This window comes from Mandrillus leucophaeus, unplaced genomic scaffold (assembly GCF_000951045.1).
Source record: "Mandrillus leucophaeus isolate KB7577 unplaced genomic scaffold, Mleu.le_1.0 Scaffold1169, whole genome shotgun sequence".
Lineage (NCBI taxonomy): Eukaryota > Metazoa > Chordata > Mammalia > Primates > Cercopithecidae > Mandrillus > Mandrillus leucophaeus.
This window is the reverse complement of record NW_012099976.1, coordinates 147,196-167,011: the sequence shown is the minus strand read 5'-3', so window position 1 is coordinate 167,011 and position 19,816 is coordinate 147,196. Positions and strand designations below refer to the sequence as shown.

The 19,816-nt window shown below is 42.5% G+C and overlaps 1 protein-coding gene across 1 annotated transcript in view; it reads right to left on the bottom strand.

Moving 5' to 3' along the window:
- Positions 1-17,426: 17,426 nt before the first annotated feature.
- EFCAB1 (EF-hand calcium binding domain 1) overlaps positions 17,427-19,816 on the bottom strand; it is a 37,226-nt gene continuing 34,836 nt past the window's right edge. Inside the window, exon 8 of the mRNA XM_011999701.1 lies at positions 17,427-17,460. The gene's annotated coding sequence lies outside the window, so the exon portion shown is untranslated. The remainder of the gene's footprint in view (positions 17,461-19,816) is intronic.

Genomic DNA, 19,816 nt, shown 5'->3' with positions numbered 1-19,816 from the left:
CCAGGAGTTTGAGACCAGTGTGGGCAACATAGTGAGACCATCATCTCTACAAAAAAATGAAAAAATTAGCTGTGTGTGGTGGCATGTGCTTGTAGTCCCAGGTACTTAGTAGACTGAGACTAGAAGATTGCTTGAGCCCAGGAAGTTGAGGCTGCAGTGAGCTATAATTGTGCCACTGTACTCCATTCTAGGCGACAGAATAAGACTTTGCCTTAAAACAAACACAAACATACAAAAATCCACAACTTTAACATCTCATAATATTTTATTTTAAAAATCTTTCTTTAAAGCAAGATATTAAGTTGTGAACACAAAAGATAATGAAACAGCTCAACGTTGGAGAAAAAAATGCATAAGCCAGTGCCATTCAAGGTGAGATGGATATGGAATGTTTAGAAAAAGACATACCATCAACTTTTCATTATGTGGTTGCAATCCTGGGGTTTGTGCTAGTTGGAACCTGTAACAGGGATCAGCACTAAAGTTGTATAAAATTAATACAAATGTATAGTATCCTCATCATTATGCTTTTGTCTATCTTAAACTTTGTTTCACAATGCTGTTTATGACCATTAAATTACTAATGTACATACTCAAGCTAGGAAACCTTCCTAAGAGGTTTCCTATTTTTGGACTTAGGTTGAATACTATCAGTTGCTTTGCATGTCTTTGTCCATCTGACATGATGCATCTTAGGGTAATATTCACTGGATGGGACATTTCTGTATAATTTACTTTTTTCTGAGTCAATAGCCTCTTTGCCTTCTCAAATGCATCATGTTTTCTACTCACAGATGTTAGAATCTACTTAGTCTTCTAAAGTTTTGTGCAATACAAATTATTAACCATTGCCATCTGCACAATGAGAAAAGTAATTAACATTTTAGATATTAGTATGCTTTATAAAGTAAGCATTTCTTGATCTTTTTAGAGCAGTGGAGTATATTTTCCCATGCCTATCCTCCTACCTACATGTTTTACAGGTCTATGAGTAGCAAAAGTGAAGAAATGAGAAACAAGTTAATTAGCTTGCTTTCTTGCTGGCTGACTGCCTGCGCTTTTAGCTGCTTCTCTGAAATTCTGATTGATCTAATCTTGTAATTTAACCTTCTTCATGGCAAGCTGGTATAAAATCTATAAAAACTATTTATCAAAATTGTTAAAAGTGGCAGAGGTGCTGGATGCACATGTTCTTCATACCTCAAAGTTTTTAGAAAATCTTTCAACTGTCCTAAATCTCCACATAGAATAAAAACCCACTAAGCCTCCTTCGTTTTTCAGATTCTCTCTCAGCCTGGAAGGAATGGGAGTTTCTGCCTCAAGACCGATCCTGAGTTCATTCCCATTTTCTCACCCAGCAGAGTCCTGGCATCTTGGCTCCCTGATGTTGATGACTGAAGACACAGGTTGTCACCTGTTTCCATTTTTTAGGTGGAGTACTTCTTCTTTCTTCTTGAATGTTTAGAAAATATGGTCAAGTTAGACTTGATTTTATCTTGCAAATGTCAATATAGGTCAAACAAAAGATTGAATATGAAAATGGATTTATGATTTGGAGAGAATCATAAATCCAAATAATGATTTGGAAGTTTGGTTTGGTGATTCTGTTGGAGGAATTTTGATGTGAAGATTAAGAAGCGTGTTATAGGCAAGATACTTAATGGAAGGACAAGAGGCAGATGGAGCAAAAGAAAAAAAATTCTTAAATCTCAGAGTTAAAACTCAGAGTTAAAACAAGGTGGCGCTTATAAAAATCCTATTTGCTTTGTATAAAATTTTATCCTCTATAATTTATTAATCAGTACAACTGTAGGTATCCTTGATGTCAAAAAAAGATTAAAATTCTATTCTTTCTAAACAGACTTTTTGATCCATTAATGTTCTTTTCATGCTACAGAGAATCTGAGTATAAAGTTACCTAACTTTTAAAAACACATATAGATCATAACGTAATGTCCCAACATACAGGGGCTCGGTTTCTTTGGGCCCTGGGCCTGTGTGGACACTAGAGGTTGGGTATAGAGGGAGAGCAAGAGAAACACACATGTAACTACTTTCATTGTGAACCCCCAAAAGAGGAGGCCTCCTGGGAAAAATAAATATAGTTTCTTTGCAAGACTTCAAGAGGCATGTATCTGCGCATATCACAGGATCAGAAAGTTACTCTCATCTTGGTCAGTACAAAATCTCTAGGGCTAAGGCACCTGGGGTGGGCTTTATGGGTTGTAAAACCACTCGTTCTTCCAGGTAATAGGATAAATGTGGCAGAAAAAGTGATGCCCTTCCTTCCATTGAGTCATGTGACCTCGTTAGTGTTACTTGATATTATACAACCGGGTTATTTTGGGCCCACTTACATATGTTTATTTTGATTACTTAGTTTTCTGCGGTAATTTCATGATTATTTCTTAAGATATCCAGAAACGTACTCTTCCTTCATGCCCATGCTCTTCATAGTTCTGATTTGGTAACCATTTTATGGTTAGAAGATGGGTATTTCAATAATTTGAAATGAGTTAATGTGAGCCTAGATCCCAATCAGATCCAACATTTTAAGTGCTCATAAAAATCTGAAACCCTGCAATAACATTAAATCCCCATATGCAGAGGAAAACAATTCACATTTTTGTGGCACTGGCAGTGAACTTGCAGACATTTCTGCCTGGATTGTCTGTTAAGCCTCCTACTATATTAATGTAGCTTTGGAAGAAAAGGGCAAAGTTAGGTTTAAAACGTCACATTCAAAACATTGTGCGTATAAGAAATATAACCCTAGGGCCAGAAGTCACCAATGAAAAGAAATTACACTGGTTGTGTAAACATTGTTTTCTTGAGGCAGGGAAGTGATTGTTTTTTGGTGCAAAGGAAAAATCTATTCCATTAAGGGAGGGAGGTGAGGCCTCCTAGAGAAGAGCTGGGAGTGTCAAATTAAAGAGAGGCTGTGGGTGGTGCCGGTTTGCATGTGCCTGAGGGAGGCACAGCTGGGCTCAGAGTGAGGCGCCTTGCGGGCTGCTATGTGAAGACAGGTTTTCCCGTCTCTACAGCTCCTTCCGGTCTTTTCCTAGCAGGCTCTTTAGTCCACCACGTTGCAACTGGGACGCTGCTTCCTTTGGGCCTTTCTTGACCCTTTCGTTGTGGACCAGTCTTCTTTTTATGAGCTCCCTTAAAGCTTTGTGCAGATCCCTCAATCGCAATGGCAGCTACAAGGATGTAGCCTACAGCACGTACCCAGAGTGCGGCTGCCCCCCTGGTCGGTGAGTGGCTCTACTGCGCTCTGCCCAAGGCGCCTTCTCATGCACCTCCAGGAAGTACTTCTGCCAGCAGTTTACAAAGCATTTGACAGCAGGGGATTGGCCTCCTGCACAGGAAGTATGTGGCTGATTACAATCGTGAGTGTATAAATAGCTCAGAGTTTAGAATTAATATTCAAATTTGTGGAAAATTGTTGAGAAAAAGAAACCCATAGTTCTCAGGGATGGATGCTCTAAGGAATAATAGAATTGAACAGTTCTAAGAAGCCTGCCAGCGACCTCCGGTGTAAAGCCACTAGGTAGAGTCATAGGCCACCTCCTTCTCCAATTTTAAGACATAAAAATGCAGGTGACCCCTTGTGTAAGGCCAGTGGGTCACATCCACAGACCCCCCTTAATCTTCTGGTTCTAGATTGTCCTAGAAGAAAACGTGAGTTAAGTGGAGCTCAGTCTCATTTCTGAGGCTCTGCATGTTTCTTAAGCTTATATGGAAGCCACTTTTCTAGCTACAGTGAGATGTGTTATGGACCTGGGCACTCCTTGGGAGTCAGCGTGGTAATATATGTGAATGGGCTTTGCGTCCTCAGGAGACTAGGAGATATGAAAATCCAAGGTATTACTGTAATTACTTGGCCTACAGTTAAATTGAGACTGTGCAGCTGTCTCTTGGTATTTATTCTCAGGGAGTTCATATGCTGTCTAACTAAGGAAATGGGAAAACGATAGGACACCCAGTCCCATGTTTCTGGGGAGAGATTTATAAAGAGTGCAATGGAGGTGGAGAAAAGCTCACTGTTTCATACAAATATTTTTTCATTTAGGTTCAGTTATTTTACATAATTCTATTTCTCATTGAAGTCTGTGAATAGATACAGCTATTTTCTTTACTAATCGGTGACCTGAAGTTAAAATGAGTGGAGAGGTTTTAGGCACAAGTGTATTAGTTTTGCTTCCTCCATTTCATGCTTCTCTAAAAGCCAAAGTCCTTGAACAGATGTTCTTAAGTTTTTTCCACAATGTAAATAAGTGACCCCTAGAGAAAGAGAAAAACCATAGCATGGAAAGTTTTTGGGAAAAAATACTTTGTTTTTTAGAAAATCATAACTGAAGGTAAATAAATATGAATATGATGAGAATATTTATGAAATTTAAACTTTAACATTCTCTTCCTAATAGTACCATAATAATGTGGCTATCTTTTTACAGATATTTCTTTTGTAATTTTGGTTATCAGAAACGAAAATTTGTTTCTCATTTGTTTTTGACTTGAAACTCTGCTTTATTTTGTATTACACGATTAAAAAATCTCATTACTCTATTCTTGTTTCCATGACAACATAAGATTTTTTTCAAAAAAGCATCAGTATTTTTGAAAGTTGTACAGTATTTTCAATTGCATACCTAGGGAGCAATTATAATTATAGTTTCAAGAGATGGTTTGGAGCTTAAACCATCTTAATATTTGCCAGTAGAATTTTAAGTCTATTAATTCACTAAAAGACAGATTTTACTTTCTCAACCCTGAACATATACTTTTAAAACTTTAGTCAAAAACCATATATTCTCTAACCTGCCGTGGAACTTTCTTGGGTGCAAGCATATTACCTGTGGAAAGATGACAGCTTGCAAAAGACTCTGAGGGAAGGTGAAATATAGAAAAGCAGCTACGGAATGGCGAGGGAGCATTTGCCTCGTTCGTAACTAAATGACTCCTGATTTGAACTAAGGTGTATCTGCCCCATTCCGCCACCATTGAAAGCGAAGCCATACAGAAACAAAGATGAGATTTTAACTAAAGGAACTGGAATTCAGAAAACAAGCTAGTTCAGAAGGCAAGGGTCACTGCCACTTCACTGCTGTCTCTCTTCTGTTTTGCAACGTGTGTGGCATCTATCTTCTGGGACAGTTATAAAATATGGACTAAGGAGGTGAAGTTGCAGGGATGGTAGAGAAATAAAAATGTGGCAGATATACAAGAAGGGAGGAACTAGTGCAAGTAAGAAAAACGTACAAATCCAATTTTATATTGAGCCTATTGCTCTGGGTCTCATTGACCTTGGCAGGACTCAAAGGGTCATATTTTATGTGGATGAAGCATCTTCAATTTCTCTTGCATCTTTGGAGCATGCAAATGTTTTTTTCCATCCCACATCACTACATTCCTTATATTCCTCAAAGTTCTTATATATTAATAGATGTTTCTTGACATCAAGACATGTTTCTTGATGTTTTTTGAATCTATCTTGACTTGATCTTTTTTATTATTAAAGAAAAGTACCTTTTTGATTTTGCCTGAACTTTTCAACCTCTGGCCTCTGGTATGATACTAGAGCTTTCCTGACAGATTCCCCACTATATTTGAGAAATAGAATAATATAATTAACTGAGTTTATGAGTCACATGAAGTCATCGTCCTCAGATGTCATCATTAAACATGATGGTGCACCTCAGTGTTCTTTTCTTGGTGGATTCTGACTTGGGGAGGTCATCCTGGTGGGGTTACTGCACATCTACACTGGGCAAGTGTTTCCAGCAGGATTGTTTTCTTGAACTCATCTTCCCATTCCTTATTGGGAGCTGTATTAATTTAGAGAAGTGCACTCAGATGTAGTTAAAGATAAGGGAAGGGGATGGAAACAAATTCTGCCTAGAACATTTCTGAACAATCACATATGAAAGAGTGCACAGCTCCCTGGCATGCTCTCGAGTCCCTGATTTGCCTATCACCAGCTGCTGTGCCCCCCAAGCTGTGGATAATATCATTTTCTATGTGTAAGAGATCAGGTTGACTTAATCCTTCAGGATGCAAGTGACGATAGCACTTTGTCTCACAGGAAATTTTTCTAGATGCAACATACATTTTTAGAGTAGCTTGGGTCAGTGCTTTTCACATCTTTGGCTATCTTTGACATACAGACAAAAATTAGTAAAGATTCATTGAGCTGCAAATAAGAGAAAATTCTAACAATAAAGACATTTAGCATCTCATAAAAAGAAGTCCAGAAATAAGACAGGTTTCAGGTCGGTTGATTCAACACTCCTGGGTGTCTTAAACCAGGTTTAGTTCATAACTCTCTCTGCCTTCTGTGTCAGCCCCTTCTCCCCTCTGAGAACAAGATGTTTGCAGCCCTTTCAGGTGTCACATCCAGACCAAGGATGTCCAAAGGCAAAAAAATGGGCTATATATTCCAGGGTCTCCTTAGGAGTAGAAAAACATTTCTTAGAAGCCCCCCAGAAAGTCTCCTTTTTACATTATATTGCCCAGAAATGGATCACTTACCTAGAGAATCCATTGGCAAGGTGAATATTACCATTATCACTGGCTTAGACCAATCACCTAGACTTGGGGAAAGGGTAAGCTTACCCATAGTGGTTGACATTTAAACTAAATATGCACTCTGCCTTCTGAGAAGAAATTGAAATGGAGACAATCAAGAGTGACTGCTACACTCACAAGCATTTTTGAGGAATAGTTCACAGAGATCTTAAAAGTTCTCTAAATCGCCAGATTCAAACCACAGAAGGAATTTTATATTTGAAAATAAAAATTCTGGCCTGCTTTTACGCATCTATGTCCAGTTACTGCTATGTGATGACTGTGTTTCATAGGTACCCATTGGAATGTCAACGTTTTCAGATATTTCACCACAAAACAAATATATGCCGATTAATAGTGAACTATGCCTGTGTAGAGAAGAAGCTAAATGCCTCTTATTTACAAAACCAAATTTGTTTCTCATAAAATTTCTATGGCATAGATATTAACCCATTTTTCGTGTAGACAAATTAAGGCTTAGAGAAGATAAAGACTTGAACAAAGTCTCATGGTCAGTAGGAATCCAGATTCAGTTTCTTGATATTTTGAAGATACTAATTGAAATGAGTTAACATAATCTGGGCTTCAAGTTTTTTTATATAATATGCATAGTCAATGTTGCCAGTTACAGATGGTTGTATGCAAGTAATCCATTTCCCTTTACTGATCTGATATGGTTTGGCTGTGTCCCCACCCAAATCTTATCTTGAATGGTAGCTTCCTTAATTCCCATGTGTTATGGGAGGAACCCAGTGGGAGACTGCCATGTGCATCCATCCGCATGATGAGACCACCAAACAGGCTTTGTGTGAACAATAAAGCTTTTCATTCACCTGGGTGCAGGCGGGCTGAGTCCGAAAAGAGAGTCAGCGAATGGAGATAAGGGTGGGGCCCTTTTATAGGATTTGGGTAGATAAAGGAAAATTACAGTCAAAGGGGCTTTGTTCTCTGGCAGGCAGGAGTGGGGGTCGCAATGTGCTCAGTAGGGGAGCTTTTTGAGCCAGGATGAGCCAGGAAAAGGAATTTCACAAGGTAATGTCATCAGTTAAGGCAAGTACTGGCCATTTTCACTTCTTTTGTGGTGGAATGTCATCAGTTAAGGCGGGGCAGGGCATTTTCACTTCTTTTGTGATTCTTCAGTTACTTCAGGCCATCTGGGCATATACGTTCAAGTCACAGGGGATGCGATGGCTTGGCTTGGGCTCAGAGGCCTGACAGAGATCATTGAATCATGAAAGTGATTTCCCCATACTGTTCTTATAATAGTAAATAAGTCTCACGAGAGCTGATGGTTTTATAAGGGGAATCCCCTTTCACTTGGTTCTCATTCTTTCTTGTCTGCCACCATGTAAGACATGCCTTTCACCTTCCTCCATGATTGTGAGGCCTACCCAGCCACGTGGAACTGTGAGTCCATTAAACCTCTTTTTCTTTATAAATTACCCAGTCTTGGGTATGTCTTTATCAGCAGAGTGAAAGTGGACCAATACATGTTCCATATTCTTTTGCAGGAAGGGCTTACTATGTGCATGTAAAATAAAAATCCTAATATTCACAATTTGCCTTTCTTAGAGGTGGTGTTTGCAAGTTCCACAAAAGGGCATGTAGGATGTGCACAAAACATTCATCTTCATCTGTAGGTAGTATCATCACAGGTGTTAGTTACAGAGCACTTTTTCCCTGGGCAGCTTCAAGCACTCCTTGGAATTTACTGTGGTGAATACTCTTGTGATTAATATTACTATCCTTCCCTTTTGATACTTGATAAACAAATGGAAGAAACATAAATGTGCTGAGTCCTCTAGTCTTTCACATCACATAGGCTGGTGAACTGAAGGAAAAGTGTTGTGATGGTCCTCATGGAGCAGGGAGCTGGTTGGGCTGGAATGAAAGTCAGCCTTCTCCATTTACTGCCTGAGGCTTTCTGTTGGAGTTGAGGCTGCTTCATCTGTCCGTTTGAGATGGCTACACACAAAAGGGGCCACCATATCTACCCTCTGTGCCCTCATGGAGCTTAGCACCTTACTGGAAATTCATACACCTGCAGCTCCACGGTTAAGCAAATGTGTGCTGTTGAGCCAGTGCTACCCATAAGAACATCTGTGCAGATACATGCATAGGAGAGGTGAGTATAGTGGGGGTAGTTGGTGGGGATGCAGAGGCAGTTGGTGGGGTAGTTGGTGGGGATGTAGAGGCAGTTGGTGAGGATGCAGCTGCCATCCCATGTGGTGGCTTCTAGATGGGGAGCTGTGTATGGTGGCCCAGTGGCAGGGTCTGTAGCCAGGCAGAAACATGTGTGACCAGAGGGGAGAATCAGTAAAGGAGAAATACAGGAGAGACTGTGCTGGCAGGACACCCTCCTGCTGGCTACTACTCTGCCAACTGCTGGGCCATAGCCACCTTTCTATCTTGATTTCTTAGTATAATAAACCCTTAGTAATCTCAATAATGCTAATCCTATCAGTCCTAATAACTAATGATGGGAACGACAGCATTATTGATAACCAAGCGCCATACGGAGTTAATTTACAAGCATGACCTCATTTTATGATCACAACCAGCCTGAGAATTAGCCTTATTATCCCTACTGTGTAGATTAAGAAATAGAGCTTCTAAAAGGAGGTGACACTTGTTCAAGGTTGAGCAATCACTAAGTGATAGAGTCGAGTCTTGCACCCCGTCCACTTGATTCCCTGATTAAGGAATGGGAGTTCTAAATAAGCACACAGACACTCAGTTGCCCTACAAATATGGTCTTTGAATAACTTTGAGTGACTCTTCCTTTCTTAGTTATTATCTGAACATACAGACCTCATTCATGCTGGCTGCCCATTTATGACACCTTTTCCTATTAAGACTGACCTTGATATAAAGAATAAGACAAACAGCCCATAAAATCCTCCTGTCCAAAACCACCTGGTTGAAGGCAGCATTGTGGGGTAGGCAGAAGATGAGTGGTCTCTCCCACACCTGCGGTCATCAGCAAGGCCAGCATGGTTCCACACTGGTCTGTTGACTGCTCTCCTCCACTTCGCTACATTTCACGGCATCCGCCACTCCCTACTCCTAATCCTGGAAACTCCCTCCTCCCCGGGCTTCAGACGCCAACAGAATTCCCAATAGCTTGGCTTTGGAGTCTGACAGACTCAGTCCTGGCCCCCACCTGTTCCCGGGGATGCTGTCTCGCCTTACAGCTCTGCACCCACTCTCCTTGCAGCAACAAGAGAAAACAGCAGGACTTGCTGCAGAGGTTCCTGCAAGGACTGGATGGTGTGCTTGTCACAGTACCTGGTGAACCCTGCAATGCAGGGAGCACTCACTCCTCCCAGCCTGGGGGAAGGGGGTAAGAAGGAGGGTCACTGGTCAAAATGAGAAAGCAGGCATGCGGCTGCCTGACCTCCTCATGCAGCAGAGGATCGTGGGAGTCATCGTTGGTCCCTCCCCTTTGTTCTGAGATGGCAGGACCCCAGTGGCATCAAACAAGCAGAGACTTGAGGGGTAGCTGTCTGCCCCGTGAAGCTTGAGACTCCCTGTCTGGGCAGCCCCTGCACTGGCCACCACCTAGGAGCACGTGGATCCTTCCAGTTAATGCCTACTCCCAGATCCGATGTGGAGTGTTGTTTATTGTAGACATCCATGTCTCTGTCTCTCCAACCAGGCCTCTTGGGTGGCTGGAGGCAGGGGAGATATTTATTCTCAATGACATATATAGTAGGCATTCAGTAAACCTTAGTTGGACTGGTGAATAATGTTTCAATCACTGTTCCTGTGAAACCATGTAAAAGAGAGAAACATCAGAAGATTTCTGCCTGTTGTATTAATTCTTTCAAGGCAGGGATCCACAAACTTTTTCTCTAAAGGGCCAGAGAGTAAATATTTAGGCTCTGTAGGCCATCCAGTCTCTGTCAGAGCTACTCAGTGCTGCTGTTGCAGTGCAAAAGCAACCCTTTACACACGTAAATGCACTAGCACTGCTATGTTCCGGCAAAACTCAGTTTACACAAACACTGGGCACAAAGGCTGGAGTCTGCCTACTTCTATTGGAAGGGTTGCCACAGAGCTTTTAAACTTGGTGCCGTAAGAAAATTTCCATACCGTGTGTGTTCCAAACATAAAGCCTTCAAGCAACTATGCTAACCCTGGGGGCAGGCTCCACATATCATTCATTCATTCGTGTGCTAAATGATTCTGGGCCCTCCCATGGCCAAGTGCTTTCCCAGGTGCAAAAAGAAACAACCCCCAAGCTAGAACTTCAGGTTCCTAATTGGTCCCAAGAGGTGTGCCCGAAAAGCCTTTCTTCGCTCAAGATTTCACTTTGGTCGATCCTTTGGCTTTTGAGTATTTCTTCAACTGGTGTGGCTTCAACTCAATGAGTCCTCAATGAGACTCCTCACTGCAGCCTTGTTTCTGTTTTGGGGACCTGCTTTGGGCTTTCTTGTGCAATGCTCCTGTGGGATTGTGCTAGAGCTGACAGTGAGACCTTGAACCCTTCCCTGCTCCACTGGGTTGGCCCTGTGGTCTGAGCTCCTGGGAAGAAGTGGATGCTAAGTGTGTTGGAACATCCCTGCCCTCTCTCTGCTGAAATAGTACAGTATGTGTAGGTGTATTTATACATATATGTATAATTTTTTAAAATTATACTAAAATTTTAGGAGAAAAAGTCCTTATTTAAGCAATTGAAACAATGAGATATATAAGATCAGTAACTGTTTAGACAAGAGTATAATCTATTTAATTTAATTTAATTTAATTAATTAATTTATTTATTTGTTTTTGAGGCGGAGTCTCCCTCTGTTGCCTAGGCTAGAGTGCAGTGGTGCAATCTCGGCTCACTGCAACCTCCGTCACCCAGGTTCAAGTGATTCTCCTGCCTCAGCCGCACCTACCCCTCCACCCGAGAGTAGCTGGGATTAGAGGCATGGGCCACCACGCCCAGCTAATTTTTGTATTTTTACTAGAGACAGGGTTTCACTATGTTAGCCAGACTGGTCACGAACTCCTGACCTCAGGTAATCTGCCCGCCTCAACTTCCCAAAGTACTGCGATTACAGGTGTGAGCCACCGTGCTTGGCCCAAGAATATAATTTAAATGGACATACGTGAACAATATTTTTTGATGAGCCATACTACTGGAATAGTGAGATCTAAAACATTTTTCAACACAGTCCTAGCATTTGGTAAATTATCTTTTGGTAAGTATCACCGAAGAAATTTATTTCTTCGTTGGCAGTGTTTTTTCTGCAAACACAAAATATATGTTTCCTGAGGAGAAATATTTAGGCAAATAGATCTCCTTTAGATTGGCTAGAATTTTCATACATAGAGAAAAGCTGAAAAAGACAGGTAGCCAGTGGTGTGCTGGTTAATGTATAACAACCAGAACTTCAGGGGAAAAAAGTGTGCATATATATGCACATAATTTTATTAACCATCATCTATATAGAAAGATGTATTGTGCACAAGTTGCAAACAATCATAGCATATATAATGATAAAACGTATGCTTTATCATAAATTCTGTTTTATCCTCACAGAATGCTTTTGTTGATTTTGCTGAAATCTTGTTTCCGTAGCCAACCTAGTGTTGCAGTTGATGTACAGATGTGACTTCGACATGAATGTTGGTTGATATTTTCATAATAATACTAACAGGTAAGGTGAAAAGGAAACAATGAAGATGTATGTTGGAACATCGCTTGCTCTTCAATGGTGTGAGCTACTTATTTACTGAATTGGATAATGGGTTCTTAACCGAGGAAGAATATTCTCTCAATTGCTGTGCTATTTCACAATGTAACAGCTACCTACACTTTTAGGTTTAATCTGCATTATAAACATTCTATTCTTCACTTTCATAGGTCTAAGCAATGCATGAAGCTATAAACAAGGCTCTGATCTGTGGTATTTGCTGATTCCCGTGGTGTAAATACTCCCACCATGGCTGGTTTCATGATACAAATGAGACACCATGAGCTGAGCTGGAACGAGATGTGCAGTAGCTTGCTGTTAGGCTGTGCTTCTACCACACTGATACCAGAGACCTAGAACATGCTAAAGTGGAGTAAAATATGGAGAAAGTTGTGATTTTTGAGTTCTTACTAACTTTGCTTTTAATATAAGTCATTAAGTTATAGGCCTATATAATTTGCCATTTAATAATGGCAGAGTTTAATAAAAAGCTTACATAATTCCTGATGGTTTAATAGGTTTTTTTTTTTTTTTTGTAAGCCATTATGAGCTGATTTCAGCATACTATTGTTCTTTGCCAAATATATATTTTCTACTGATGTTGTGATTACTGAGCTGAGTTTGCTGAATGGCTCAACAATTAAAATGAGAAAAACCTTTTAAAAAGTTGTAACTTTTTAAAATTTTTTTGGTGAAATATTCACAATGGCTCCCAACAAGATATGTTGTGTGTATTTTTTTCATGGAATTACCTTAGAAACTCATATTGCTTCTGGTGACTCTTACTGTATCAATGTAAATATACATATTGCAATAATGAGAAAATTCATTGACCTAATTACTAATAGTTCATATTGGGGATTATATATTGACAAAACTGCAATAATGAGACAACTCATTGACCTAATTACTAATGGTAATATTGGGGATTATATATTGACAATAATGCAATAACGAGACAAATCTTTGACCCAATTACCAATAGTACATATCAGGGATTATATATTGATTCTATATTCAGTGAACATAGAATTACATTAAACATAGACTGCAAATTCCATGAGGGTAAGGACTGACTCCTTTAAGTTCTTGTAAAATATCACGTATATATATTTGGTAATGCATTTAAAATTATTATAGTCTATCATGATAATGTGTAATCCGGATTTAAGCCACTTAACACAGGTAAAATTAATCATGAGGCCAATATAAAAAATATCTCACCTGGGCAACATAAAGAGACATTATCTCTACAAAAAAATTTAAAAATTAGCTGGGTGTGATGGCACGCACCTGTCCTCTCAACTACTGGTGAGGCTGAGACAGGAGGATGGCTTGAGCCCAGGAGGCTGAGGCTGCAGTGAGCTGTGATCAAGCTATGATGCACTCCAGCCTGGACTACAGAGTGAGATCCTGTCTCAAAAAAGAAAATTGTAGAATTCTGACTGAGTGTTGGCACATAGTGATTACTGAGTAATTACTCAATGAATGAATGTAGATAGGAAAATAATACACAATATATTAAATCTTTGAGTCTCTGGCCTACGTTAAGATTTGCTAGGAGGTTGTCTAATTATTCAAGTGAAATTAACACAAAGTAGTTCTTTCAGTACCCACTTCTTTCTGTTCTGCTTCCTTATAAGATGTTTGCTACTTTATTAGGAATTAGGATGGTCGTGAGTGTCGGGAGTACAAATGCCCCAGGTGCTTGGCGTGCAGGAAGTGTAGGATGATGAATAGATAGTGTTCAAAGTGGATGAACTCCAATAATGATCTGCTGGAGGAGATAGAAAGGGGAGCCCTGTCTCTGGAGCAGAGACTTTGCCTCAGACCTAGTCAGTCCCCTTGCAGATGCAATCTGGGGCCAGGACTGCGTGTGTGTGGGGTGAGCCCTGTGCGCTGGGGTGGGGCAGCCCCTCCTCCAGCCTGTGCCACCTTGTCACTGCTCTGCAGCCGGCCTGCGCAGGCTCATCTGTGCAGGTGTGGCCTGCAGTCAAATTTAAGCAAAACAGGTACCCACTTTTCTTTTTTTAAAAAAGAGAAATAGCTTTGACCCTAACTTTTTCTTTTGGTGGGCCACTTGTATTTACAAAATTGGATTTCCCCAGTGGGGTGGGATGCACTGGTCTGTGGTGGCATGGGTGCCGCTGGGTGTTCAGTGTGGGTTCTCGTTGGGCTGTTAGCCTGTTAGGAAGGTTTGGGACTCCAGCAGTTGTGCAGATGGCAGAATCCCCTCTGACCTAGGCTGCAGAAGCAACGGCAGTGCAGAGCAGGTGCTGTCACTTGGCTTTATGATCCCCTGCCAAAAAGACACAGGTAGCCCTGTGTACAGCAAACACAGCTAATGAATTCAGGAGGAGACTGGGCCCAGTCCTCCTTGGCACTCTTAAACCTGCAGCATCAATCACTGTGAAAAGCTGGCTTGCTCAGTTCCCATGCTGTAAGCAGAGTTCCCAAATCTCCTCCACTCCAGTGAGTCCTGTAGTTCGCTTTTATTGTTCTGTCTATACAGAGAATACATAACCCATTTATGGTAACAGGAGGTGAAGCTTGGAATCTTTCACAGGAACAGGTTCCCATTCTAGAACAAGTGACTGCTGGAAAATGATCCTGATAGTTTACCCCTTCATGCCCTCCCCTCAGCTAGAAACAAAACACCCCATGAAAACAAACAAAATCATCACACATGCATACCCACACTAGCACCAGGGACACATGCCGGGCCATGACAATTCTGCAGTGCCCATTTCACAGGGTGGTTGATATATTTCAACAAATGTCATTAAATCGCTATGGCTTTTGAGGGGATCTGATAAAAAGGAAGTTAGATTATTTAAACTCTGGCCAAACATAATAATTAACTAAGCCTTTCTATGAAAAACAGCATAAAAACGGGGTAAGTGTCTAAGGGAACCAAAACAGTATCAGAAAAAATGCTTTTAAGACATGTTGGACTAATAATATTAAACATGATACAAAGAATAGCTGAACACTTGATACTGCTCTAAGTACCTAACATACTGACAGAAAAGTACTTATTTGCTCCTCCAGAGTCAACGTCATCATCCCAAGTGGGAGACCAGAGTCTGTAATCTCAGAGAGACTGAGATGCTGCCCTTCAGTGTGATGTGAGAGATGAGTGTTGGGGACATAGCAGTGATAGCCTCAGTTTCCCTATATTTGTAGAAGAGCAATAAAGGCCCATGCACCTCACCAGTGTAGAAGAGGAACTGGAAGGGAGGGAGGGAGGGCCTTCCAGCCATGGGGAGCTGCCTGAGCAAGGTTTCTCGCTCTGCCAGGCTAAGGAGGGCAGGCCAGGCAGCTGTCGCTCACATGCTCTGGCCTGCATATTTGGGAGGGGAAGAGCGCCTCCTTGCCAATGCGCTGCAGAGTGCTCAGCCACGAGAATTGCCACAAAGCCTACAGAGCATGCGTCTTTGGAAGCATCAAGCTGGAGCTTTGACACACAAAAGAATGTTGGAAAGCGAAGTGGCCCTTGCCAAGGTTTTAGAGCTGGGTTTTATCAAAGGCTTACCTGCCACACTACTCATAAGGAGCTCCAGGTGTCTGGGGCTCACCTGAAGCCACCTGTGATTTCTGTAGGGCCGTGTTGGGAGTTATGGGTAAATGTCTACTCCAGCTCTTGGGTAGGCTTACTTTGAACAAATGTTCTTGCATTGTAAACATTAGTCACAGGAAAGTGAGACTTCAGTGTTCTCTGTAGGTTTGTCTTCTCCTGAGGAAGTGGATGCCACGTGTCATTTTGCAGATGAATCAAGTGCAGGAGGTAAAATAACTCCCTGAGGTTCCCTGATCTTAGGGTCCTTCCATTCATCATTCTTTTTCTTTCCCTTGGAAAACTGATTTGCATAGAAATGAGAAGTTTACTCTCTTGCTTTTGGATCTGTTGCATGATCCCAAAGAAAATAAATGCCTTACTTGATATTTCAACATTAAACTTTACAATCTGGAGAATTTTTTTTCCAGCACCTTGTCCTGGGTAGTTGAGTATAACGGCCCCCATGTTTTGACCAGGAACTGAAATGAACCCCATCCAGGGCTTGCTTGGATGTGGAAACCTTTCAGACTCATGGGAGGAGCAGAAATCCTCGTGCTGCACTCCCCCACGGAGCAGAAGCCACAATCTGTGGGGAGTCATGGAGAGGAGGAAGTTGAACTTGAGTGTGCTCTGAAAATAAGACTTTGTGTGGTAGAGTGTGGGCCAGCAGCCTGAGTAAGGCATGTCCCAGGTAGAGAGCTCAGGATGACTAGGTGTCTTCCCTCAGTGCCACAAGGAAGTGAGTTTGCTCCCAGAGTCTCCTAGGACCTCAGTCTTAAGAGCGATCAGAGCTGCCTGTTAACCAGTCTGAATACAAAAAGTGAAAAAGTATTGCCCTCAACTGGAAAAGAAGGGCTCCTTTGAAGGAGCTGCTGCAGAGAGGTCATAGGAGGAAATCTCAGCATCCCTCATGTCCCCCTCTCCCTGTAGCTGGAAGCCATGAGAGGCCTTTCATGTTAGGTCAGAGGCTTCCCCACAGCCCCTTTCCCTTGTCTTGGAATGTCTGTGTGAGGGCGTGGCTGGCAGAGTGAGAGGAGTGGGTGCTGGACCTGGCATGTGGACTCTGGGTTGTGACTCAGGCCCAGGTAAGGTGGGTGCAGAGGGGAGTGGTGGGGATGCGGGGTCCTGACAGAGGTTGGGAGGCACAGGGTGTGGGTGCTGCTTGTCTCCCCAGCTTCTCCACCGCACTGTGTGTCTGGGTCTGTGATTACCGGAGGCAACTCGCAACAGGTCCAGACTCGCCTGTGTGCATAGCACTGAGGGTGATGACAACACCTCCGCGTGTGCAGGTGCCTGTTGGAGACGCAGAACTCCACAGCAGCAGGTGAGCCAATGCTGCAACCTGCTAAACATCGTTGCTGCAGAGCAGCAGGGCCCAGAGTGCACACGGCTCTCAGGCTCTGTGAAAAGCTTGCAGCGAGCTTAGCCACTGAAAAGTCACTATGAAGATGGAAAGCAAAATGAAAACCAAGTCCCTGGTACCCTATGTTTATCTGTCTCTAAGAGAACATCCTCGGGTTTATTTATGATGTGAGTACTTCATAAGAAAAGTAGTATAAAATGGAAAATAATGTGTTGATGTCCTATATAAGTGAATCTACTCAATACAATGTATAAAGCATATGCTTCTACAGAAATGTCTTTGTACTTAGAAATGACACTTTAGTTAACTTCTTAGCCAATCCTTGGACATTTGAGTATAAAACAAAATGAAAGTGGTTCCAGCCAGCACCCAGAGGCCCGGGGAGGTTTGCACTGCATGCTCTGCGAGGGCCAGGTGTCCTTCATCACAGTGGCAGCGTGTATGGCGCAGCACAGCCTGCAACTGCAGAACCAGATCTCACCATGGCTGTTCCCCATTTACAGTTGATGCCAAAATCTAGGTCACTTGAGTTCTCAAGTGACTTCTTAATCAGAGAGTACATGGATACGGCTTATTTTAATATTTTTCTTTAATCCTATTTAGTTTTGTGTACTTACGGCATTATTCTGAGAAGGAAGTTTGTAGGTTTCATAAGAGCCAACATGGTTCACGCACAAAGACAGGCCAAGAACCCCCCAAACATGCCATCGGAAGGGCAGCCAGGGTCCCCAGGGTTGACACTTATCCCTTCCCCTCTTCAGGCCACTGCCTCCCCCAACCCCAGGACACCTCAGGTCTGGCACTTAGGCCCACAGCAGAGGGCATGTTCCTCCACTTCATCCTGCCCCAAGACTGGCCTCTCCCTGGGAATACTGACAATGGAAAATGTTTTCTTCTGCCAAGGGAATCCCGTGGCCCTCACAGGAGTGTGGGTTTGGCCTTGGGTCTGAACAGATGGCCGCATGACTGCTTGCGGTCATGCCGCTCAGAGGCTGAGCGCTAGTCTGCAGGAATAGTGGGGGTGGGGTCTACACACCAAGCCCTGGTGGGCTGTGTTGGATGGGGCATTGTCTTCCTCAGTCTGTCTTCAAGGAGGCTGTAAAAAAACTGTGGCTCAATCTCATCCATGGCTACAGAGCTGCATGCAGAAGCCAAAGGTGCCTGGTTTTGCCTTAGTGTTTTTCATGTAGAAAGAGATAAGTACATTCATTTAGAAGAAACTCACCAGGAAAAGCAAGCACGGTTTGACTTTGTAGGAGCGTGAGCTGGATGGGAGGAGAGGCAGTGGTTGGGTGGAGGAGGGGGTGACTGTTTTGCTCAGAGCCTCCTTCAGTTCAATTAGTCTGTCTTCCATCTTCACCAGCACCTGTAGACACCGCTTCCTGGAACTGTTCTGTGCAGAAGCTGAGTGAGGTACTGTAGCAAGCCCTGGGTCCAAAAGCCTGTGTGCTGACTCTAGACCCACTCCTCAGCCCCAGGAAAACCAGGATTCTAGCACAACACATACCCTCATTCTTCTCAGTACTGCACCCACCAGCAAGCTGCAAGGCCCGGGAGCTGCTGGCCCTGTTTTCCTGTCTCCAGGACTAGCCTTTGATTTATGAGGTGTCCCCTGTCTCCCCCGATTCTGACCTCCCAGGATGGCATTTGGTGATTTCTTGATATTCTCTTGCTTTGGCATTAAAATATGGATGGGAGTGTCATTTCCAGATCTTTTCCAGACCTGTGCAATTCTTTCCATTCTTCGTAACAGGCCATGACCCACCTTCCTCTGTTTCAGCCACAAAGCTAGCCATGCCTGTGTGCGCACTGCTGCTTCTCATTGTTAATATTTTAACTGTTATTTTAAAAAAATTTTTTTTTAAAACTGTGTGTGTGTGGTTTTAAAAACTGATGCACTTCCAGAGCTCTCAACTTCTTCAGTCTTTCTGAGGTCCATGTTCCTTTTCTTCAGCTGGGAAGCAAATGCTTGACTTAATCCCCTCCCAGGTTTTCTTCTACAACTCCACATGGAAAAAAAGCAACACACTGAGCCGGAAATGCCTCACCCAGGAGGATTTGCTGCCAGGCTGCATGGAGGGGCGTCCTTAGAACCCGGGCAGCCTTCACCTCTCCATTCCCGTCGCTCCCACGCAAGTCTTCCTTGGATGGCAGGTTGGGGCATTGTTCAAAGAAAGTCCCTGCTAACGAACAGAAGATGGCTTCCCTCATTATCATGGCAGATTTCCTCTCACTTTTTTCTTTTGTAAAATGGAGAACTCTTCACACTACAATTTTTATGGGAGATATTCCTTCTACCTTGGGTGGATGTGTGAAAAGCAGCCAGAGGAAAATATAATTAAAGAACAGGGTGGCAAAAATCTTGGTCAAGCGAAATATTTCCTGAGAGCCCTGTCTCTTCTTTCCAGGTCTCCAGTTTCCGGGCAGGTTGCATGGGAGAAAGGGAGGTGTGTTTGTGCATGCAGAGGAAAGAGAACAAAGCCCAAGGGACCTGACTTCCAGGAAATCCCTGCTGTGGCTGGTGCAAAGGAAAAATAACCCCTGTTCTCCTCTCAACTTAGATTTTTTTTTTTTTTTTTGGTTTTAGTTTACAGAAGTCTAAATATTAAGCAGTTTCGTGGTGATAATGATGCAGTCACT